At 35.6% G+C, this 22,507-nt stretch overlaps 1 protein-coding gene across 6 annotated transcripts in view; it reads right to left on the reverse strand.

The window, feature by feature from the left end:
• Window positions 1-22,507, reverse strand: part of LOC111147617 (protein tyrosine phosphatase, receptor type K) — a 556,451-nt gene that overhangs the window by 371,502 nt on the left and 162,442 nt on the right. The window lies entirely within an intron of this gene.

The following is a 22,507-nucleotide window of genomic DNA, read 5'->3' on the forward strand; positions in this document are numbered from 1 at the left end:
GTTGAGAAAAGTTAAGTAACTTATTCAAATCTCAATCCAAATCTAATACTATAACCTTTTGCTTTATTATACTGACTATAAAAGTGAATAAGAAGTTTAGTTCAGGGGCACCTGCCTTCAGCTCAAGTCATGATTTCAGGGTCCTGGGATTGAGCCCCGCATTGGGCTCTCTGCTCTCTCTGCCTGCCTATCTGCCTACTTGTGATCTCTCTCCCTCTGTCAAATAAATAAATAAAATCTTTAAAAAAAAAAAAAAAAAGAAGTTTAGTTTACAAAGAAGTAATATAACTCAAATATTTTCAAACTACATGGAAAACCTAGTAAACATGCATTTAAAGTTCTCTAACAAATACTTTTAGTACTTTTCCTTCGATGGGGCTTCTTCCACATTGATGAGGTACACAAATGAGCAAAGCATCAACAAACACACGCCAAAACAAAACTGTTCCAACCTTTGTAAAAGAGAGGCTGGTTATGGGATCATATAATGCAAAGATATGACCTCATCCAAAAGGCCTAAAGGTATTTCTAGGAAAGAGAAGTCAGATCTATTGTCTGAAGAATAGAAGACGAGAAGAAAGAAGATCATTTCAAGTGGTAGAAACCAGTAGTGCAAAGGACCTGGAGCAGGGCAGATTATAACAAATAAAAGGACTGAATGTTTGGCAGGACTGGAGAAAATGAGAGCGATCAGGATGGAGATGCAGAAAATATAAAGACCAAGAAGTTCTTATAGACAAATATATGGAGTTTTAAATGTTATAGAACATTAAAAAAAAAAAAAATTCAAGCTGGGGGACGCAGAGGTTAGTGTCCTAAGTCAGATTTTGGAAAATCACTCCAGCTACATCTATATAGAATACATGGCTGATGGGGGAGAGTGAGTAATCAGCTGCAGCACCCCAGTGAATATATATATATATATATATGTATATATATATATATATATTTAATTCAGGTAGTAGATGATGGGAATGATGTGAAGCAACCATCCCAAACCTTCAAAAGATGTAAAAATTAGCAAGACGTGGTGTTGCATGAAGTGTGGAAGTGAAGAAGAGATAGGTGCTCAGAATGTACAACTATATTTCTTGCTCATACACCCAGATAGACAGTGGTGACATTCCTTGAGTCTAGGGACACTGGATAAAGATCAACTGGCGGGAGTGGGCAGGGAGGGAATCAGTTTAAGTTCTTTATTTTAAACAGTAAAATCTACTGTATCATTTTCAGCAAAAAAAAAAAAACAAAAACAAAAACAAAAACCAAACCAAACAAAAAAACATTATTAAAGGATATCAGGAAGCCCAAATAATGACCAAGATATACTCTAGGATCCCTCCACTGGGGACCCACTACTGTGCACAGATAACATCGATCCTAGACTTCGCTGCCTCTAAACGTCTATGCTTCCACTTCCTGCAGAAGGAAATCCTCATGGTGCCTCCGTTCTGCAGTCAATAGTTTCCTAATCAAAGCTCTTTGGGTTGCCTGAATGGTGCAGATGTGGTCGCCTGTTGATCTCATAACTATAAGGATGGCTGGAAAGGTAAGTGTTCGCCTTGCTACTGAGACCATGAGGACTCAAAAGGCGAGAAATCCACCACATATAAGAAAGGCTGCCAGAAAGAATAATAAATATCATATGAGAAAGAAGAGGCATTAATTTTGTTGTGACATACCAGAGAAGATGTCAAGTAGGCAATTGGATATATGATTCCAGATCTCAAAGGAAAGATTTTGGCTATAAACACATTTATAAATCGTCTGCATATAGATTCCACAGCGCTATTGAGGGGTGAAGAGTTTTGTTTGTTTGTTTTTGTTTTTTGCTTTATATAAACATTTCAACAAAATCTTAAATATTTTAGAAACATAATGTAACAGTAAATGTAATTAATCAAATTAATGTCACACCATACACTACTATGGAACACAGAATACAACAATCTCATTGCGAATCATTTTATCACTAATAGGGATAGAAAAATTACAGGAGACAAGGGAGAAATTCATTCATAAGCCTCTAACTTATATGGCTAGCTCTGATAACTAAGAATGTTCTTACCATCTTCTACCAAAACATTATTTCAATAGCAATTAACAATTTGGATGACTTCCAAGACCCCACAACAGACTCTGCAGCTAGATGAAAGCCACTTAATCTTGCCACCCACAAGCACACATGACTAGTTTAGGTACCTCGAACGGATCCATCTCTTTGACCCTCTCTAAACCTACCTTTGAATCTGAACAGCCGCTCCTGTTCTATTTTTTTCAAATATGAACCCAAAATTCCCTGTTGAGTATGTGTATATTTACTCTGATCAACACTCAGCTGAAAAGACAACGTGTTCCAGAAATTTTTAAAAATTGACAAGATGCTAAAACAGACATATGTATCCGGAGGGGCAAAACTGGAACTAAATGTGATGGAAACATCATTGTAATTATCCTCTTCACAGTAGTTTTGGCCTAAAATTGCCTCCTGGAACACAGAAAAGCTCATAAATATCCTTCTACACCTGAAAAAATTAAAATAAATAAACGAGAATCTTACGAAGCAGTCCATGGTGACAAAACAGCTTCAGTGACATCTGCGTGAAACAATTCACCCTGCTTATCAGCACTGGGCTTCCAGCAAGGCCCTGGGGCTAAGGACTTCCTTAGGCTTGGAAAAGCTCCCCACTTAGGGGGCAGTCACAGCGTCAGGCCTCTGAATTCTTCTTTTACCGGCAGAAATGGCCTCAGGATCAATTTCCTTAGGGTAGTGATGTAAAGAGTGGTTTCACCCACTTTTCTGGTTATCTAGGATCATACCTGGAATGATATGCAAAGGTCACAATTCCTACCCTAACTGCCCTCCAGAAAAAAACCAGACCCTGAGGGTGGTGGAAGGACAGAGGCAGGCTAGGGAGCTCGGCAAAGGAAAAAAAGCAGGAGCCTGAGAAATCTAATTCAACAAACTTAATAGATTTGTTCAGATGACCTACAAGAAGGATAAGATATCTCCAGTGGCTAGAATTTCCTCCTAAAATAAGTCCATTTGTCTAAGTATAAACTATTTCTTGGTTCTCTATCAAATCAGTAAAAATAGCCAAGAGTCCATGGGTCTGAAGTGTCAGAGTAAACCCATAAGGCTCGTAACATAAACATGAGACCAGACAGGGTTTCCAGACTTTTGCTGTTGATGAACATTTCTTTCAAGCACCAGTCTCACTATGTGGGTTTCCTTAAGGAGTGCTCATTCTAGCAGACCCAGCAACTGGGTAAGCATTATTACTTTTACCTTAAAAACCTCTAAATGTGCAAGAAAGCATGCTCGATTAAATCTCTATGGACATGAAACCGTTTAAGAGTAAAAGTCCTGATTCAGTGTTTCTCAAACAGGAGTAAAATACCAAGCTTTAAAAAGGAAAACTTTCTCAGAGACCTTAGTGTTAACTTGCAGACAGATAATCTCTGAGTATTATATTATTATAATAAGTTCATTCATACAAACAAATGTAAAAATCAATAAAATTTAATTAACATTTATTTAGCATAATAAATTCTGTTTTGTGGAATCAATGTTGCAAATATTACATTATTAATAGTGAAAATATATATACTCATTTGTTTTATATTTTACATTTCCCTTTTGGGTTGGATTCTTTTCATTTTGATCACAATGAAACATCACTTGAGTCACTGTTATTATAATATTTGTTACTTTTCTTTGATAGTGACCCATGCTTTTGATGAACCAAAAAATTTAATAACACATTCCAAATTACAATAAGAAAAACTTAAAGCCACTTACTAAAGTTTTTTCATGATTATCATATTTGTTGTTAACAAGGTTTTTCAAGTTCATACGTATAAATTCAGGAGCTGTACAATATATATGATTTTAAAAAGTATATCTGCTGATATAAATATCACAGTTTACTTATTTTAAGTTTCCTATGCTTATGACATGTATTATCTGCCACATAGTACCTAAATTCTCCTATCACTTTTATCTATATGAACTGTTAAACCTTCATGAGTACCCTAAAGTATGATACAATTCATACTTTAGCAAAGATTTGCAAAGTTTAACAAAAATATAACATCAGCAGAAATATAAATAATTTCTCTGAATTATTCCTTAATCATCCAGATCATCTTAAATATATATGAATTTGGGGCTCATAAAAATAAAAGCTCCAATTTTTAAAATTTTCACAGAACTCAGAGACTATACCTACACACTGTAGTTTGAGACACGCTGCCTTGGCTCACTTAGTAATAAATTCAGCCTCAAAGAAAATTTACCATTTACAACACAGATAACTGTAAACAAGTACCAAAAGGCACACTGGAACAAAATTATGTTGACACAACCCTAAATTCATTTTCTTGGAAGAAAACCCATAATTCTCTTTAATTTTTCTGAAGAAAAACATTTTTTTAAAGATACTTAGAAGGATTAATCCCCTTAAAATAAGAACCACTGCTTTATATTCTGTGCCTTCCTCTTTGACCCCAGTTTTAGAATTTAATACTAACTAGGAAAGGCTTTGCTTCCACTTAAAGTAGTGTAGAAAAAAGCAGGTAACTAATTTATGTGTTTTCTTTTCAAGCTAGTGCCAGGAAGCTTAGCATCTAATTTGATGTTCAACTAGAACAACAATGTAGGCCTCGGGTGGCGGAAACATTTAGGTTCATTGGCTACACACTGGATTTTATAATCATATTTGCATTCTTACATACCAGGAGTCTTTTTCCTTATTTATCTTTGCTATTCAGATAACTATCTTGGAGGTAAATCACCTCAAATTATTTGTGTAACAATGCAAAGTAAAAGAAAGTACATAAATTCACTAATGCATGATTAGTAAATGAAGGTAGTCCCAACATGTTCATAAGACCGGGTTTTCTGTGTCTACCTCACCTTGTCAAAAGCCCAAAAGTCACTTCTACATAAAATTGTGAATAGACAAGTTAGTCAACTGTGATTGCCTGCTAAGCTATACCTAAGAGTAAGTAAAACCATCTACTGGCTGTCTCAATACTGAAACACAGTTATGAACATAGTTATGTCAAGAAAAATACGTAGTTACACCTCCACCCAGTCATTGGCTCATCTTACTTGAATAGTGCGTGCTGCCTATGGAATACGGTATACTAAAATACATCAAAATGCAATTAAAAATTGTGAATTAAAAATTGTGAAAAATACATCAAAATGCATTTAAATACATCAAAATGCATTTTTAAAAAATTTAAAAATTAATTAAATTATTAAATGTGTTGTAGAAGAAAGTAGGAAATCCATATTATGAATAAAATTAAAATAGTAGAACCACAGGGGAAAAAATAAATTCAAAGGAGAGTTTTAAAAATCACCTTTTTTATTTTAATAAGCTCATTCTAACAGATTTTCAAAGAAGAAATCTTTTGATTAGAAGAAATCTTTTAGGGGTGCCTGGGTAGCTCAGTTGGTTGGGGGACTGCCTTCAGCTCAGGTCATGATCCTGGAGTCCTAGGATCAAGTCTCACATTGGGCTCCCTGCTCAGTGGGGTGTCTGCTTCTCTCTCTGACCCTCACTCCCTCTCATGCGCTCTCTCTCAAATAAATAAATAAAATCTTTAAAAAAAGAGAGAGAGAGAGAGAGAGAGAGAGATCTCTTTCAATTTTGAAATCTTTCTATGCTACCGAAATCTACAATGATCATTTTTCCATTGGTGAAAGAAAATTCACAAATTCTCCTTTTAAAATCAGAAATGGAAGAAAGAGGTCCCCTATGTTTCTAATGAATGTTATTCTGGATATACTGGACAGTGCAGTAGGATAGATGATATAAATGTCTATATATTTTTTATATCACTAGATAGTTTGTTATCATTAATAAAGTTGATACAAGGTTTTCTAACATGTAAAGAATAAACATAAAGAAATGGAAGATGACTGGATTTACATTTTTAAAAATGTTATTCTTACAGGTTAACTCTACAGTACAGTAAAATAGATATTAACAAATTCCCTTAGAATAAAAAATTTTAAATAGAAATTCAGCTGTTAAATCTTTTGTCCAAAAATATTTTACAAATTATATGAAACATAGTTGTTTGCATTTTTAGCTGCTTGATAAAATATACAAGGGCAAAGTTCTTATTTCTCCCAGGTCCAGCTGAAATAAGACAGATCTTAAGCTAAGAAACATCTACAATTTTGTCTATTTTTCTAAGCATATAGTTAAGAGAATGAACTCTGGAGTCAGATCAAACTTGGTTTATTCAAATCCTAACTGTAGCACTTTAAGTGATTTTCACAACTCAGTTCCCCATTTATAGAATCGACCTCTTACCTGCAAGAGTTAACACCATCCGCCTTATAGAACTTTTGAGAGGTATACACAGACAGCACTTATCCCATTAAATGTTTCAAATATTTCATAGAAAAACAAATTTCTGTGCTTTGCTGTCTGATCTTGAAAATAGGCCCTCACTTTCCTCACCCAAAGGGAAGCCCAACTCCCTCTCACGGATGCTCTGTTGTAGACAAGTCAACAAGTGTATCCTGATCAATAGAACCAAGATGGAATGCGTCCCCGATGCCATCCTCTCTGCATGCACCTACGGGACTCATTCTCTTAGAAACCCTTCCTTCACCACTTCTCCAAAGAAGTCACACTCACCTCTCAAAAACCAGCTCAAGCACATTAAGGATCCATATCCTGAATTTGTGAGCAATGGGAGATCTATTCGCCAAAACACATAAGGTGATACCCCCCCCAATCTAACACATATGCAGCCTGACAACAAAATTAAACCAAGGTTCTTCACAGTCTTTCTCCCAATCTCTGCAATCACCGCTCATTTCTAAAGACAGCTTCTGTTTATACTTCTCAGCTTCTGTCATACTCCTGGAGGACAGCGAGAATAAAACGGGAAGCTGTTAAATTACTCTAAGGAAACTATACATTTGCTTATTTAATATAGGGCAGAAAGCTACAGAAAAATAGTATCCTGTAAGTAGAAGAAGAGGTGAAGAAGAGGCAGAAAATTAGAACCACCGCTATGTGATGCAGAACAGCGAGGAGTCATATAAAAAGTTTTTTTAAGCGAGTTTTCCACTTACAATGATGCACGGCAATATACACACACAAATACATTAATACATACATCCACCACATAAACCTGCAGAAGACTTAGTGAATGCATACTATTTTAAGTGCTTTTTGATACTGAATATATCAATGCTTCTCTTTGATGTGACACCAAAGGGAACTAAGCCTTCATGTATGAACAAGAAGATGAAGATTTGTCCCCATTATATATATAAAACACTTAACTCTGAGATTGCTACAAAGTATCCACCGAGTGGTGGCTGCTCTCATCCCATTGTTTATTCTTTATTTATTCTCTCTTTGTTCCCCATATCCTCAAGAAGATAAGCCATCTTGCTGATGACCATATCTTACACTACTACAAGCTCAGTATCCAGCACTGTACTAAAGAAGGGGGTCAGGAATCAGTAAGTATTGGATAACTGAATCACTGACATTTGAGAAAATCCAACATCTGAGACAGAAATAATTAAGTTATAAGGTGAAGCTCAGCTTCAGGAGAAATAAGAATGTTTTCCAACTTATTTCTCCTCCAGCACCGTCTAGGTTTCCTCCTCTGTACATGACTCGGACTGGAGAGATAATATATGTGCTAATCCTCATGCAAAGGAAGAACACACTACTTGCATTTGTATCCCATATCACTGATACATCTTATAACCATGAAGGTGTTTCATACAGCCTGGCCTATATACTGAATGCCCTGATATAATGAATCAAAATGTATAAGCCTTATTTCCATTAGAAACATGTATCTCAAATAGAAGGACTCAATTTTAATTACAAAAGAAAGTGGTAGTTTTTTTTCTTTTAAAACCCACTGAATCTATTTTCAAAGAATATATATTTCAAGAAACAAACACCTTATCTACTTTTACCTTAGTGAAAGCAGAAAAGAATGTGCTTTCACCTTACTATACACCTACTGTCTCAAAAATGTTCCAATGAATAACAATCCGAAACAGGAAGGACAAGAGAAATGCAAGGATATTATACTGCTATGTTTCCCTCTCATGCTCTGAGTGGCTAAAATCCCACAAAATTATGTGGGTTTTACAGACCTCAGAAATCACTCCATTTGCTATATGTTTTATAGATTAAAAATCTGAAAAACATGGGGCGCCTGGGTGGCTCAGTGGGTTAGAGCCTCTGCCTTCGGCTCAGGTCATGATCCCAGGGTCCTGGATCGAGCCCCACGTCAGGTTCTCTGCTTGGCAGGGAGCCTGCTTCCTCCTCTCTCTCTGCCTGCCTCTCTGCCTACTTGTGACCTCTGTCAAATGAATAAATAAAATCTTTAAAAAAAAAAAAAAAACTGAAAAATACTGACTTGAAGTGACATGTCTAAATGACAAATATTTTAAATATTCAAAGAAGCAAAGGAAAACAAAAAGATGAAAATTGAGAACCAGTCTTTTATTTTGCCTGATAGTGAGCAATCCTGTCATAAGAGTTGAAGTTTTTAGCCAATCTTCCAGTATATCCCTTTGTATAATAAGCCTTCAATTAGTTAATTGCCTAAGTACAATAATTTTATTAATAGTCTGTTATAAAGTCCCAATCCAAAAATTTCATGAATTATATGAAATAGAATTGTTTTCCTTCTCAGTTGCCTGACAAGTTAATCCAATACAGATTCTATTTCTCTCAATAAACAGACGGATCTTATGGAAAGATAAAACATTTATAAAGCTTATAATTGTTCCCAACAATAGGGATGGGGTCAGAACAAACTAATTTAGTCCACGTTAAGTGTGTGATTTGCGCATGTAATTTCTCCTTTCTAAAATACAGGTCCTTCCCCTCTCAAACAGGGATAATACAGCCTGCCTCATAGGACTGGCATGCAGAAGATACTGGAGAGCATCAGCAAAGCACTCAGCATAAGGCTTGACACAGAGCAAATCAAAATAAACAATAACCCCATGCTTTCTATCCCTGTAACAATTGAAAAGGAATGATAAAATATTAATTTACAGGCCTCAAAAGTCTGATCTTAAGTGTCAATACCTTAACTCTCAAGCACACTAAAAACAGTAAATGAGGATTCTAATAAATGACTATTACAGTGTTGTCTCATTGGCAACAATAATATAAATAGTACTTTAATCTTTAATCTACGTGAAAGAGATCTTAGTCATACACCAGTAAGCTTGGTGGGACAGTGGGAGCAATGGGAAAAGAAGGGGAAAGAGGCATGGTTGCTATCGTGGAGGCACTGTCTCTTGACCCAGAGAGAAGTCTGATTTCGCCCTTTCAAAACAATGAGAATATCATTCTGCCTTGCTAAAATGATACCATAAAAATGTTGCTGATGCAGGCAACTGAAAAATGAACTAAATTCATTACAGAATCGATACCTAGCATTCTGAGGTATCTCTAACTTGTAGAAACTGGAGATAAATCTATAGTGAAGAAAGGCCAATGAAATATGTTGAGATTATTTTTTCATTATTTGCTTATATGCTTTTAAGAAACACAAAAGTCAACCTCTATCAAAGACCTTTCAGTTTTTCACTTCATCTATGAATGTCTGTACTGGAGTAGTATGTCAGAGGGAGGAGGCTGCAGGTGCATGCAAAGGGAAAGCAATCTCTTATCTTGTATGGTTTTTTTTTTCTTTTTTCTTAACATATAATGTATTATTTGCTTCAGGGATACAAGTCTGTGAATCACCAGTCTTACACAATTCACAGCATTCCCCATAGCACATACCCCCCCACCAATGTCCATCACCCAGCTACCCTCTCCCTAAGCCCTACCCGCCAGCAACTCTCAGTTTGTTTCCTGAGATTAAGAGTCTCTTACGGTTTGTCTCCCTCCCTGGTCCCATCTCGTTTCATTTTCCCTCCCCTCTCCCACACCCCCCTGCCCTGCCTCTTAAATTCCTCATACCAGAGAGATCATATGATAATTGTCTCTCTGATTGACTTATTATTGTTCTTATCCTCATGTAAAATACAGTTAAAATACATGTATACTAACACTTAACCATTACATATTCAGCTAGTGAATCCCATTATTTGGAAATAAACTCTTGAAAAAAATTAAAAGTCTCCTACATATTATGTATTATTAACACTTCAACCTCTACATTGTAGGTATAAGCACAACTCAGCATCGAAATATAATATTCCATGAATTAGCAGTTCTCATTTTTGTTCAAAAGGTTTATGTTATGCTCTTAAAATCTTGCTTTGTCGGAAATACAGTACCCACAGAAATTAGATCATATCAACAGCCCAAAGATTATGCCAAAAAATATGAAGACATCGCTCTCAATATATAGCTCATCTATTGTATATTTCACAGAAACACAGATGCTTTGGTAAAATACTGTGGAGAATAGTAGCATTCAAAAATCACTATAGCATTATTAGTTTGAAAATATGAAATGAAGCTGTATTATTTCCAAATATGTATTTGCTTATATAATTTGCAAAAAAATTCTAATTGACTTATTATATAAAAAAATATATAAACTAATAACAAATTATAAAATTATGCCAAAAATGAGTTATTTTTGTCAAATACTTACATAAGACTTCTAAATAAAGTTTTTAATTCACTAGCTACTGTCTACGGCCCAATCTCGTCATAATTCACTAACTACTATCCCTAGGTCGATGAAAAAGTATCTTCTACTTGCAAATAAAATGGCTGTTAGATATATTAAAAGATTTTTTTCTATTTACATTAAAATAACAAAACTCTCTCCCAAATCTTTAAAACATGACTGCATTTAAAACCTATCTTTAGGGGCACCTGGGTAGCTCAGTGGTTAAGCCTCTGCCTTCGGCTCAGGTCATGATCTCAGGGTCCTGGGATCAAGTCCCGCATCGGGCTCTCTGCTCTGCAGGGAGCCTGCTTCCTCCTCTCTCTCTCTCTGCTTGCCTCTCTGCCCACTTGTGATCTCTCTCTGTCAAATAAATAAAATCTTTTAAAAAATAAATAAATAAATAAAAATAAAACCTATCTTTATTGCATTTGATTCACAGTGAATACTAAAGCCATAACAATTTATTTTAAAAAAAAAATCCTATGGGAATTACAATCCAAATATTCATTTGTAAATCAAAATATTTCAGTTTATTTTAACAAAATACATAATCAATTCCTATTTTTCCTATTTTCATTATATGAAAAGTTTTACTAGAAATATAATCCTAGCAGTCAAATTGAAGAGAATTACTTTTCAGTGAGTTATTAAGAATTTTTAGCAATGCTTTTAATAAGTCATGTATGAAAACTTGGAAGCTTTATAACAATTTGTTTAACTTCTAAATTGGAGGTGGAGCAAATCAAACATCCTGTTGAACATTGATAAGAAAAATAATCACTAATTTGGCTACTGATGAATAAAAATATGTGGGCACCATAGCACACGAATGACTGTGTCCTTATTAAATAAGAAAGTAAATGAAAACCCACCTATCCAAGAATGCTAGTAATTGCTATGGGCTTTTGCAAACAGAGATTTCTATACCACACCCAACCTGCCTTATACCACACAAGAAAGTGATTATGGGTAAAGAAAGAAATGAAGGTAAATGAGAAATCATGAAAGGAAGTATGAGTAAGGCATAAGAAAAAAATTCTCATGAGACCACCAAAGAACTCTACTGTGAGATATAGAGAGAAAAAAAAAATTCACAGCCAACCAAGGACAATGGGAAGTACTACAGCAAATCTAAAAACGTGGGATGTTACTATTCTTCACACACGTTAGACTCATTCTCTTAATCAAATGTAAGCAGGAAACAAAACACAGAAATCAATTTGCCCGTAAATATCCCCTAGTGGTTTTTTTTTTTTTCCAAGAATTAAATCCCCTGGACAGTGGTTTATAATTGAATGTACAATTGCAGATGAATGAGAGATTTTATCAACAGGAAAACACAGAAATCCATTCTAGCTTTATGCTTTCATGATCCCTGCTTTCTTATCTTCTTTTTATTGTATCAAATGTAAATAAATGGATAAATGAAACGTGCAGTGAATTGTCCACTGGGAAAGTGGTAAGCTGCTTCTTCTATTTCACTGCCTTAGTTAAGAACAAATGTGCGTATCTTCAGAAGCTGATGCTGCTAAGAGGGAAAGAAAGGTAACCCAGCTATATTCACATTAGTCAGCAAAGATCAGTGTACATCACAGAATTTTTTGTTTTTAAGATTTTATTTACTTATTTGAGAGAGAGCCAGTGAGAGAGAGCATGAGAGAGAGGAGAAGGTCAGAGGGAGAAGCAGACTCCCCACAGAGCTGAGAGCCTGATGCAGGCCTTGATCCCAAGATTTCAGGATCATGTCCTGAGCCTAAGATAGTTGCTTAACCAACTGAGCCACCCAGGCACCCCATCACAGGCTTTATTTAGAAAATACATGTAGAATTTTGATGAAAAGAAATTCTGTTGAATAAATGTAGGTGTTATAGTCTGTCTGTTTTGTTTTACTTGAGTGATAAGGAAATTTTATACATTTCAAATCTACTTGAACATTGGGTTTGGGCTAGATTTCCAAGAGTTGAAACATGGTGATAATTGTAAGAGAGGAGGCCTATGGGTAGGGTGACCATATAAGTCTTCCTCCAAGCCAGAACAAAGAGTAAAATAGGGCACTACTAATAAAGCATCAGGTAACGGGTACAAACCAGAACTGTCCCAGGACAATCAGGACACATAAGCCCTCTACTCACAGGTTTCAAAACACAAAGCAGTGTTTTCCTTGTGGCTAGTACCAAGAGAAAACTGTGTACTAAATCCATGTGGATGGACCTACCCATGCATCCACTTGATGGGGATGGCAGAAAGGAAGAAATAAAAACTTCAGGCAACAGGGCCACAGCCAGAAATAACAGACCAGCAGGAGGAGTTATGAGATGATTAAAAACACTTAATTTTTCAGGAGGTCCTAACAGGCTCAGTCAGTGGAACACGCAACTCTTGACCTAGGGGTTGTGTGTTCAAGTCCCACATCGGGGATGGAGATTATTTAAAATTAAATCTTAAAAAAAAAAAAAAAGGACAATTTTTCATAGGGATTAGTTCACAGCCAAGGTAGACACTAACAAGGGTACCAATTAATGTTCTGAAACTTCAAAGGCTTTAGTCTGTCATAAAAAAATAAATCATCAGGTATTGTATGTGCTGGAGGTGCAAAGGTAGAGGAAGGGAGAGGAAGATAACTCTGTTAAAATTCGAGAACATGTAGACTCATCGACACACTATCAAAACACCTCAAAAGAAAAGAGGACAGAGGGTAACGATGAGCATCTAAAGAGGTCTCATCAGTTAAGCCAACCTTGATACAGTCTAAGTGTATACAGCAACAAGGTTTTCAAACTGATAGGCTGGGTGCGAACCTTCCACAAGAATGTTCTGTTTGGCCAGCACAACATTTTATAAATATTCAAGCCAATATTCTCAAATGGAAAATTTAACATAAAAATCAAGACTTTTAGCTTCTCTAGAATACCTGAAAGTAACAGAAACATTAGGTCTACCTTTCTGTGAAGCAAAAAACTGTAGGATCGAAGTACACTTTAACATTTAAACTTCAAATGAAGAAAGTATGAGGTCAGTTTTTATTACCTACTGGCCTAGCAGATTTTTGAATGTGCAAACCACATTAATTCCTTTGGAGCCAGAAAGCTGCCCTTTCATCTCCTATTTAATGTGGTACTCTTCTGCCCCTAACTCTCTAACCCAGAAAGTTAAAAAGAAAAAAAGAAAAAAACAGGGAGGGGGGACAGAAAAGATGATTTCATACATCTTCAATTCTAAGCACCTCTACATACAAGGATGTGTGATGGTTTGCCAGCTGTTGAATTGTACCAGTGAGGCCTGTCCTGAAATGGGCCAGGAACCTATAAGAGACAGCGTTGAGGCTACAGTTGAAAAATCACTCATTCCATCTTGGAGTTATAACTTCTACCACATCTTTCTCCTTGAAGTTCAAGGACCTGAACAGTGAGGAATCTGATCAAGAGTAAGGAATCTCACCACTTCAAGGAAATAAAAGATAGCATCATTGTGTCAAAATTAGCAGTGACATGATATAAATATAGAACAAAAGCATCTGCAAATCCAAAAACAACAGTAGTCCTATTTTATATAGGCAAGGGGATTCATGTGTTTTATGCGGTAGAAAATGAAGTGTGAATTTAAACACATGTTTAGACAGGTAGAATAGAGTGAAATCATCACCCTAATTCCTTAAAGATCTGAAGAAACATTTGATAGATAACTGTTGAGGACACGAGAATTTAAACTTCAAAATCAAAATATATATATATATATATATATATATATATATATATATAGATCTCTCTGAGGACAGATCATCAGCTTCTCACATAACTTTCACAAGTCAAATTGATTAAATGAAAGTTCCTGATAGTTCATTTTCTCACCTAGTTCTTAATAAAAATGTGCCTTGGAGTTTAAAATTTCCCTTCTCTAAATTAGAATTTACCAACCTGAATTCCCAAAACCCTAAGGGTAATAAAGCCTTTCAAACATTTTTTTCACTGAGAATTTTTTTGTAAAAATGAAATCACATAATGAAACTGACACAAAATAAAAGCTACACTGGCAAGGTTAAAATGGTAACGGGTCTCCTTGCAAAGGCACTCCAACCTTCAGCGGATTCGGGTTTGGAGAGATGGGGGTCAGGATGGGGTTGGGAGTAAGAAATGGGAATCGGGTGGTGCCCTGGCATCTGGACCACCCATTTTAAGCAGAGTAATCAGCTCTTAGCAGTTTTACAGTTTGATATGGGGCCTGCAAGTTAGTAAATAACCATTTAAAACATAAGATAAAACATAAAAAACACAAAACGTAAAATAAAAATCATCTGCTACTCATCAACACCAAAACAAACACAAACACTTAAACATTTTGGAATGTAAAACATTTCTACAAAGTAGAAAATGCTTTCATTTTCCTATAATTCATTCTCCATACTACAGTCAGAGGGATTTCTGTGAATTGTAGATTTAATTAGGTTTCTCTCCTGACCCATGGATAAAGACACCGTGTTTCACGACATTCTGGTATCTTTACGACCCTACCTTCTCCTATCTTTGTAGCTTTTCTACTGCCCTTCTTACACCCTATGCTCCAGCCACACTGAACTTCTTTTATTTCCACTGAAGTACCAGGGCTCTCTCATTGCTCCAAATCTTTGCATATGTAATTCCTTCTGCCTCCAAGATCACCCTACCGCCTGTCTCTGCCTGGTTAGCTCCTACTCAGGTACAGACTCCAAGTGAGACATCATTCTCACAGGCTATGTGCTCCTACAGTAGCTTGTATACCCCTCATAAAGCAGCTGTCCCATTTTATAATGACAACAGTTCTCTCCTTGCTCAGCAGTATGGGACTGTAAAAATGAATGTGCAAGGTGCAATGGTGCAAATAAATCTTGGTAATCGATGAGAAAACTTATGATTGTCCAAGGTCCTTTAAAAATTTTTGTCAAGACTTCAAAAAAATTATTTTATTTTCAGTCATAAATTTATGTCAATGAAAAAAGTAAAATTAATAATTATTTAATACTTAATTATTAATCGATTATTTAATAAATTTAGGAGGGAATGAAAAGGTAAAATTAATAATTACTTAATAGTTAATAATTAATTATTTAATAAGTTTATAAGGAAATGTAAAAGTGAGATTAATGAATATTTAATACTTATTTAACACTGAAATATAAAATATTAGAATTGTTGAGAAAACTAATTAAGGACACTCAAAAGTCAACACTTAAAAAAAACAACAGTCCAATAAGAAAATGGGCAAAGGAAATAAACACTTCAGTAAAGAGACTTCACAGATGGCAAATAAGTATATGAAAAGATATTTAATATTATTAGCCATTAGAGAAATGCAAATTAAAACCACAACAAGATCACCAGACAACTGTCAGAATGGCTAAAGTAAAGAATATTGCTAACACCCAATGTAGAGAGGATGCTGAGAAAAAAATTGATCACTCATATCTTACTGGCGGGAGTGTATAAAATAGTTCAGGCACTTTGTAAAATAGATCAGCAATTTTTAATAAAACATGCACTTACCATACTATACAGCAACTGCACTCTTGGGCATTTATCCAAAAATAAATAAATAAATAAAAACTAATGTTCACACAAAAACATGTAGACAGGGTGTTCATAGCAGTTTTATTCATAACAGCCAAAAAGCAAACAACAAAAACATCCCTCAGGGAGAAAATGGTTAAAGAAACAGGGGTACATGGTGGCGAGGATGTAAGAGGAAAGAAAAGGAACTCTTGTGCACTATTGATGGGAATGCAAACTGGTGTGGTCACTGTGGAAAACAGTATGGAGGCTTCTCAAAAAACTAAAAACAGAATTAACATATGATCCAGTAATCCCCCTACTGGGTATTTACCCACAGAATATGAACGCTAATTTGAAAAGAAATAAACACTGCTGCGTTTACTGCAGCATTATTTTACAACTGCCAAATATGGAAGTAAATCAAGTGTCCATTTATAGATGAATGGATAAAAAAGTGATAATAATGAATATTCAGCCTTTTAAATAGAATGAAATCTTGGCCTTTGCAACAACATGGATGGATCTATAGGGTACAATGCTAAGCAAAATAAGGTAGTCAAAAAGACAAATATTGCATGATCTTACTCACAGGTAGAACTTAAGAAACAAAACAAATGGGCAAAGGGGAAAAGACAGACTAACAAAAAAAAAAAAGACTCTTAACTATAAAGAATAAACAGATGTTTACCAGAGGGGGGTGGGGGGGATGGGTGAAATAAGTGAAGGGGATTAAGAGCACACTTACCATGAGGAGCACTGAATAATATATAGAATTGTTAAATCACTATATTGTACACTTAAAACTAACAGAATACTGTTAACTGTACTGGAATTAAAATTTAAAAAAGAATTGTTGAGTCAGTATATTGTACACCTGCAACTAATACAACACTGTATTTTAACTATACTGGAATTAAAAAAAAAGAAAAAAGAAAAATACAAGGGAGGGATAAAAAAGAAAGTGGTACATCCGTTCTACGGAATACTACTCAGCAACAAAAAGGAAAAAACTACCAATACACAGAAACTTGCACGTCTCAAAGAAATTATGCAGAGTGAAAAAAGTCAAACCAAAAAGAACACTATATATACACAGTGTGTGTGCGTACTCATGAACATACACACACCCATTTACATAACATTTTTGAAATAACTAAACTACTGAGAAGGAGAAACAATTAGTGGTCCCCAATGGGTAGTAAGGAAAGGGAGGAAGATGTGACTGTGACTCTGAAAGAGTAGCCCAAGGGATTCTTGTGGAGACAAAACTTCAATATCTTAACCATATTGCTGGTTACATGAATCTATACAAATGATCAAAGCTGCATAGAGCTTAATACAGATACACACACTAATGCACAAACACACACACACAGGAGTTTGCGCAAAACTGCAAAAATCTGCCATAGAGTCAGGTTGTATCAATATCCATTTCCAGATTGTGATATTACACCGTAGCTACACAAAACCTAAGAGAGCATCATTAGGGTTAACTGAATGAAGGGTATACGAGAGTGCCCTGGATTATTTTTTTAAACTCCTCGTGAATTTAAAATTATCTCAAAAATAAAAATTGAATTAAGAAATTATCAAAAGTAGTTTGGACAGTGCTTGCCTTCTTTCCTTCATAAAACTTATGATATGTAACTAGCTAGCGTCTTTCCATGCCTTAGCAAATTGTCATGTTGTTTTCCAAATCTGGATTAGCCTCCGACCCTCCATCCTTTGCAACTTTGTTGACATGAAATAACTCCAAGAATTCCTTTGCTGTGAATATTTTTGCCAGTGTCACTTCTTCTGGAACAACTTTTCCTCTTTATCGTGACCACTTCCTCCACTGATCCCAATAAGCCCACCTTCATTAAGTTTCTCCTATCACGGATCTAGTGTCTCTTAAATAGTGGGAAGGTCAATATCCCCATGGTCAAAAACTTCTCCTACACCTCCATTTAGGTTCGATTCAAACTGTACTTCCAGCATTATCACTTTGTTTCTTCACTGTATGTTCACCTTTGTCAGCCAACTTCCACTTTAAATTACTCATTTTTACCAAATGTCACACAGGGAGACAAAGAGACAATACAACCCCATGTTTGTGTACTGCCTGAACTGCCCAACAGATGAGCAGGGACCATTTACCAACAGACTTTGAAAGAACTGACATGACTGGTCACCGAAGATGATGTACAGTGTTATATATGTAGTGATTTGTGAGCTGAAGACCTAGCAATAAGATTTGTGCTTTACTCAATCACTCACAATTAACAGACCATGGTAACTGAAACTTGAACCATGTTGCTGGAGGACCAGTAAACAGTAGGACAAGTGAGGACTGCTGGCATTTGTTCCATATACTACTATACTGTCCCCTACTTTCCTAGCATGCTTATCCAAAGATTCTTTATCCTATCCATTATTTCCTCATTATGTGAATACCTACATTTACTTTGATGAGTGTTCCCGATAAATGTGCGCTCTCATAACTATTATGAAGACATATGCCTGAAAATAAATATACGCAGTCATACTGGTATTAATAACTGTGTCAACACTGAACTCCAGTGAAAGAACACTATATAAATTCTGGGGTCTAAAATCATCTTGTGATTATCTACTGTTAATAAATTAAGAAACAACAAAAACAACAACAACAAAAACCTCTCCAGAAATAATTTATATGTGTTTGGCAGTTTTTTGGTTTTATTTTGTTTTCTGTCGTTTTAACTTTACTTTTCTCTCCTCGGCAATTTTCCATGCTAAAATGCTGGTTTTCACTCCGTGAACAGACGCCCACTGACATTACGATGAGCCACTTCAAAAGTGTGCTGCAATGTGGTAAAAGAATCTTATCCCAGGACATAAAATTGGCTAAAAATGTCCACTTAATTACTATGCTCCCTGATGAAATCCAGAAAAGTGCTTCCACTTCTTAGAAGAGAACTGCATCCCAAACATAAAAACACTCCTTTAAATACTCTAATTAACTTTGTATTTAATTTCCCAATATTTCATATTTAGAATGATCTGTATTATTTCATAACATTTGCTACATATTTTTATGAAAGTAATACATATCCCTTAAAGAAAATATGAAAAGTGCAAAAAAGCTAAAAGAAAATTTAAAAGACCCATAACCATACCATCCATAGATAATCACTGTTTATATTTTAACATTTGTTTTTTCTGCTCATGGAAAGAATTTCTTCCCCCAAACAAAATTAGATTCCTAGGATACTCATTCTTATAAATCACATTTCTTTACATAATATATTCTCAATGTGTTATATCTTTTATTCAATTTCCTTTTACTACCTAACATTGTAATCAATATAAATGGCAATAAGAACGGCTAACATCATTAGAAAGAGTAGGGCAACGTGCTAAGCGGCTTATAAGTATTAACTGATCCAATTCTCATGACACTGTGAGGGTACTAACATTATTCTGGTTTTATATGGAATATGAGGTCTAGAGAGTTTAACTTGCTCAAGATCACACAGCTAATGTATAATGCAGTGCAGATTCAAGCCTGGGCCACTTCCATCTAGACTGCCCTGTAGTCACACGGTCTCAGTCTCTAATACACAGCCCCCACTGGTTCAAGATCAGTTTGAATTAATTAGATCCAAACTATAGCATGTTGGGGGGGGGAATATATATACATACATATATATGGATATGTATGTATAGTCATTTACCGGAAAACATTTAATAAAAATTAAGGAACTAAACATAGTAGACATTTTTTTTAATTGCTTTTTTTTTTTTTTTTTAAGATTTTTATTTATTTGACAGACCACAAGTAGGCAGTGAGGCAGGCAGAGAGAGAGAGGAAGAAGCAGGCTCCCCACTGAGCAGAGAGCCCGATGCGGGGCTCGATCCCAGGACCCTGGGATCATGACCTGAGCCGAAGGCAGAGGCTTTAACCCACTGAGCCACCCAGGTGCCCCCATAGTAGACATTTTAACAAATTTAACACTTTACTGAAGGATTAAAATTATTTTTACAGAAATAAAAAGCTGTTTTTTCCTTATAGTAAAAGCTAACTCTGAAGTTCTTAAAGGTATATTAACATCACTGTTGTGCAGACATTTGAACATTCTCTCTTTATTAGTGTTGACAGTATGAGTATTATGTTGTGAAGACAAAAGTGTTTTCCTACACCTACATGCAAAACAAGCGAGTTCAGTGAATTACACCATATCCAAAAGTGGGAAGGGACAGGCTGAAGCTGCTTAGCAAACTATTTTAACAAAGATTATAGAAAAGTACATTTCTAGCCATGATGCTCAAATTATTTGAAATTTAAAATAGAATTGAAATACTTAAGGTTTAGTATTAAGTCAGTCCTTTACCTTCCCTTTCCCTTCTTATCTAGAGAAAGAATATTTTTAATGCTTTTAAACAAGGTGCAGTGGAAATATTTTTAGAGAGAGCCTAGGATGTGTAGAGTAGCCTCTCTACACCAATGAGACTGCGGGTGTGTGTGTGTGTGTGTGTGTGTGTGTGTGTGTGTGTGCGTGTGTGTGTGTGTCATATTGTATAATTTTAGCAACTGTAGAGCAAAGAAAAAGATGCAGGTAACTTTTCTAAAATATTTTCACCAAAGTTCCCAATTCTTATGTAAATATTTTTTCCACTAAAGTTTCATAATCTGAGAATGTTGTTGAAGTTAATTTTTCCCTAGTCATTCTCAAACCATCATCTCTAAAGTTGTGAAAAATCAGTGAACCAACCAAAATGTAAATTGCTTTGGGATAAGTAAACAAAAGGAAAAATAAGTCCACACAAAGTATATAACTTAGCCAAACAAAGAAATATCTAAGTCATAGGTCTTACTCATCCTGTTCGAAGTTAAGCCTTCTTTCGAAGCGTAGGATCTCATCCTTTCTGGATCCTCTCCCCCAACAGTTAACTCCTTTCTCTCCTGTTACTCTAGTCTATCTCTTTTGACTGAACTAGACCCTGCAAATAGTCTCTTCCATCTAACAGCAACAATAACAGCCCCTCCTTTTAGGTCCAAATTCTTCCACCCAACAATATTGAAGGCATAATCAGTGGGGTTCCTCAATTGTACAACAAACCCACTTCAATGCAACCGTGCTTTTATTCCCTCCTGTGGGTGAAACTATTCCCATTAAGGTCACCAATGAGTCCTTAATTCATTAATCTATTAAGGCATTTTTTGTTTCTCATCCTAGCTACATCTTTCCATACAACAGGAACTATTTGCTACTCTTCTGCCTACTTGAAATTCTCACCCCCATGTGCTTGCACTCACTAGTGCTGTTTTTCCTGCTACCTCTCAAAGCGCTTCCTCAATTTTCTTATGGATTCCTCTTTCTCTGCTGACCCATCAACTAAAAAATTTTATCTGGGTTTCTCTCTTCTTTCTTCAAATCAAAAATTGCAATGTTTTGCAGACAACCTTCTACACCTATGGCCTTGGCCATCAATTTGTGTTGATAATACATAAATCCACATTTCTACTTCTGATCACTTTCCAAACTAGTATGCACAATGGACGTCCGGAAATTCTTGAGTCCTACATCACAAAGGTAACCAGAATCAGAGCTGAAACTGAAAGCCATGCCCCCTAGCTCCACTTTAGTCTAGGCTTTTTCTACCATGGTGCAAAGCTTCTCCAGGTCCACAGGGAGGAAATGCTGAAATTCCAAAGAAGCAATGGAAAGAACTTGAACTTCAGGATTTCACATAAGGGTAGTACTTCATGGCAAAGTGGGGGCTTAGAAATTAGGAAGGTTTAAACTTTCTAGACAAAATTTAAGAATGAGATGGAGCCCGGAAGTGTTGGGAAATGAGAGCACAACAATCCATGTTTCAAAAATCAAGAAACTGAGACCGTTTTTCATCTTCCACATTGTTCTTCTTACTCTATTTTCAGTTACAGAATAAAGAAATGCAAGGTAGCTCCTATCACACTATTAAATTTGAGCTTTAAGCATAATCATTCTATAGCTGTAACTTAGGAGCTATTTAATCAGCTATGGATCAGAGATCACATTTTAATAGTCTCATTTGATATCACAATATTAAGCAGCAGAAAAGAAGCAAAGATAGAGATCACAGACCTGTGATTACTAACTGCCTTTTACAAGTTGTATAACATGATCTAGGAAGCAGTCATTTCCCTTACAGGGCAAGAAAAGCAAGAGTAGGAAAGAAGTATGGAGAGATCAATCTTTCAGGGCCTTGAGAGGGAGCCCCAGATCCCAGATATCTAGTTCTATCACCAATGTTAAGAATTAAGCATTTCTGGCCATTGGCACAGTACACACTGTTCCCAGCCTGTCTATTTATATTTATAGAAT

This window comes from Enhydra lutris, unplaced genomic scaffold, assembly GCF_002288905.1.
Source record: "Enhydra lutris kenyoni isolate GAN:26980312 unplaced genomic scaffold, ASM228890v2 scaffoldscaffold17, whole genome shotgun sequence".
Taxonomy (NCBI): Eukaryota; Metazoa; Chordata; class Mammalia; order Carnivora; family Mustelidae; genus Enhydra; species Enhydra lutris.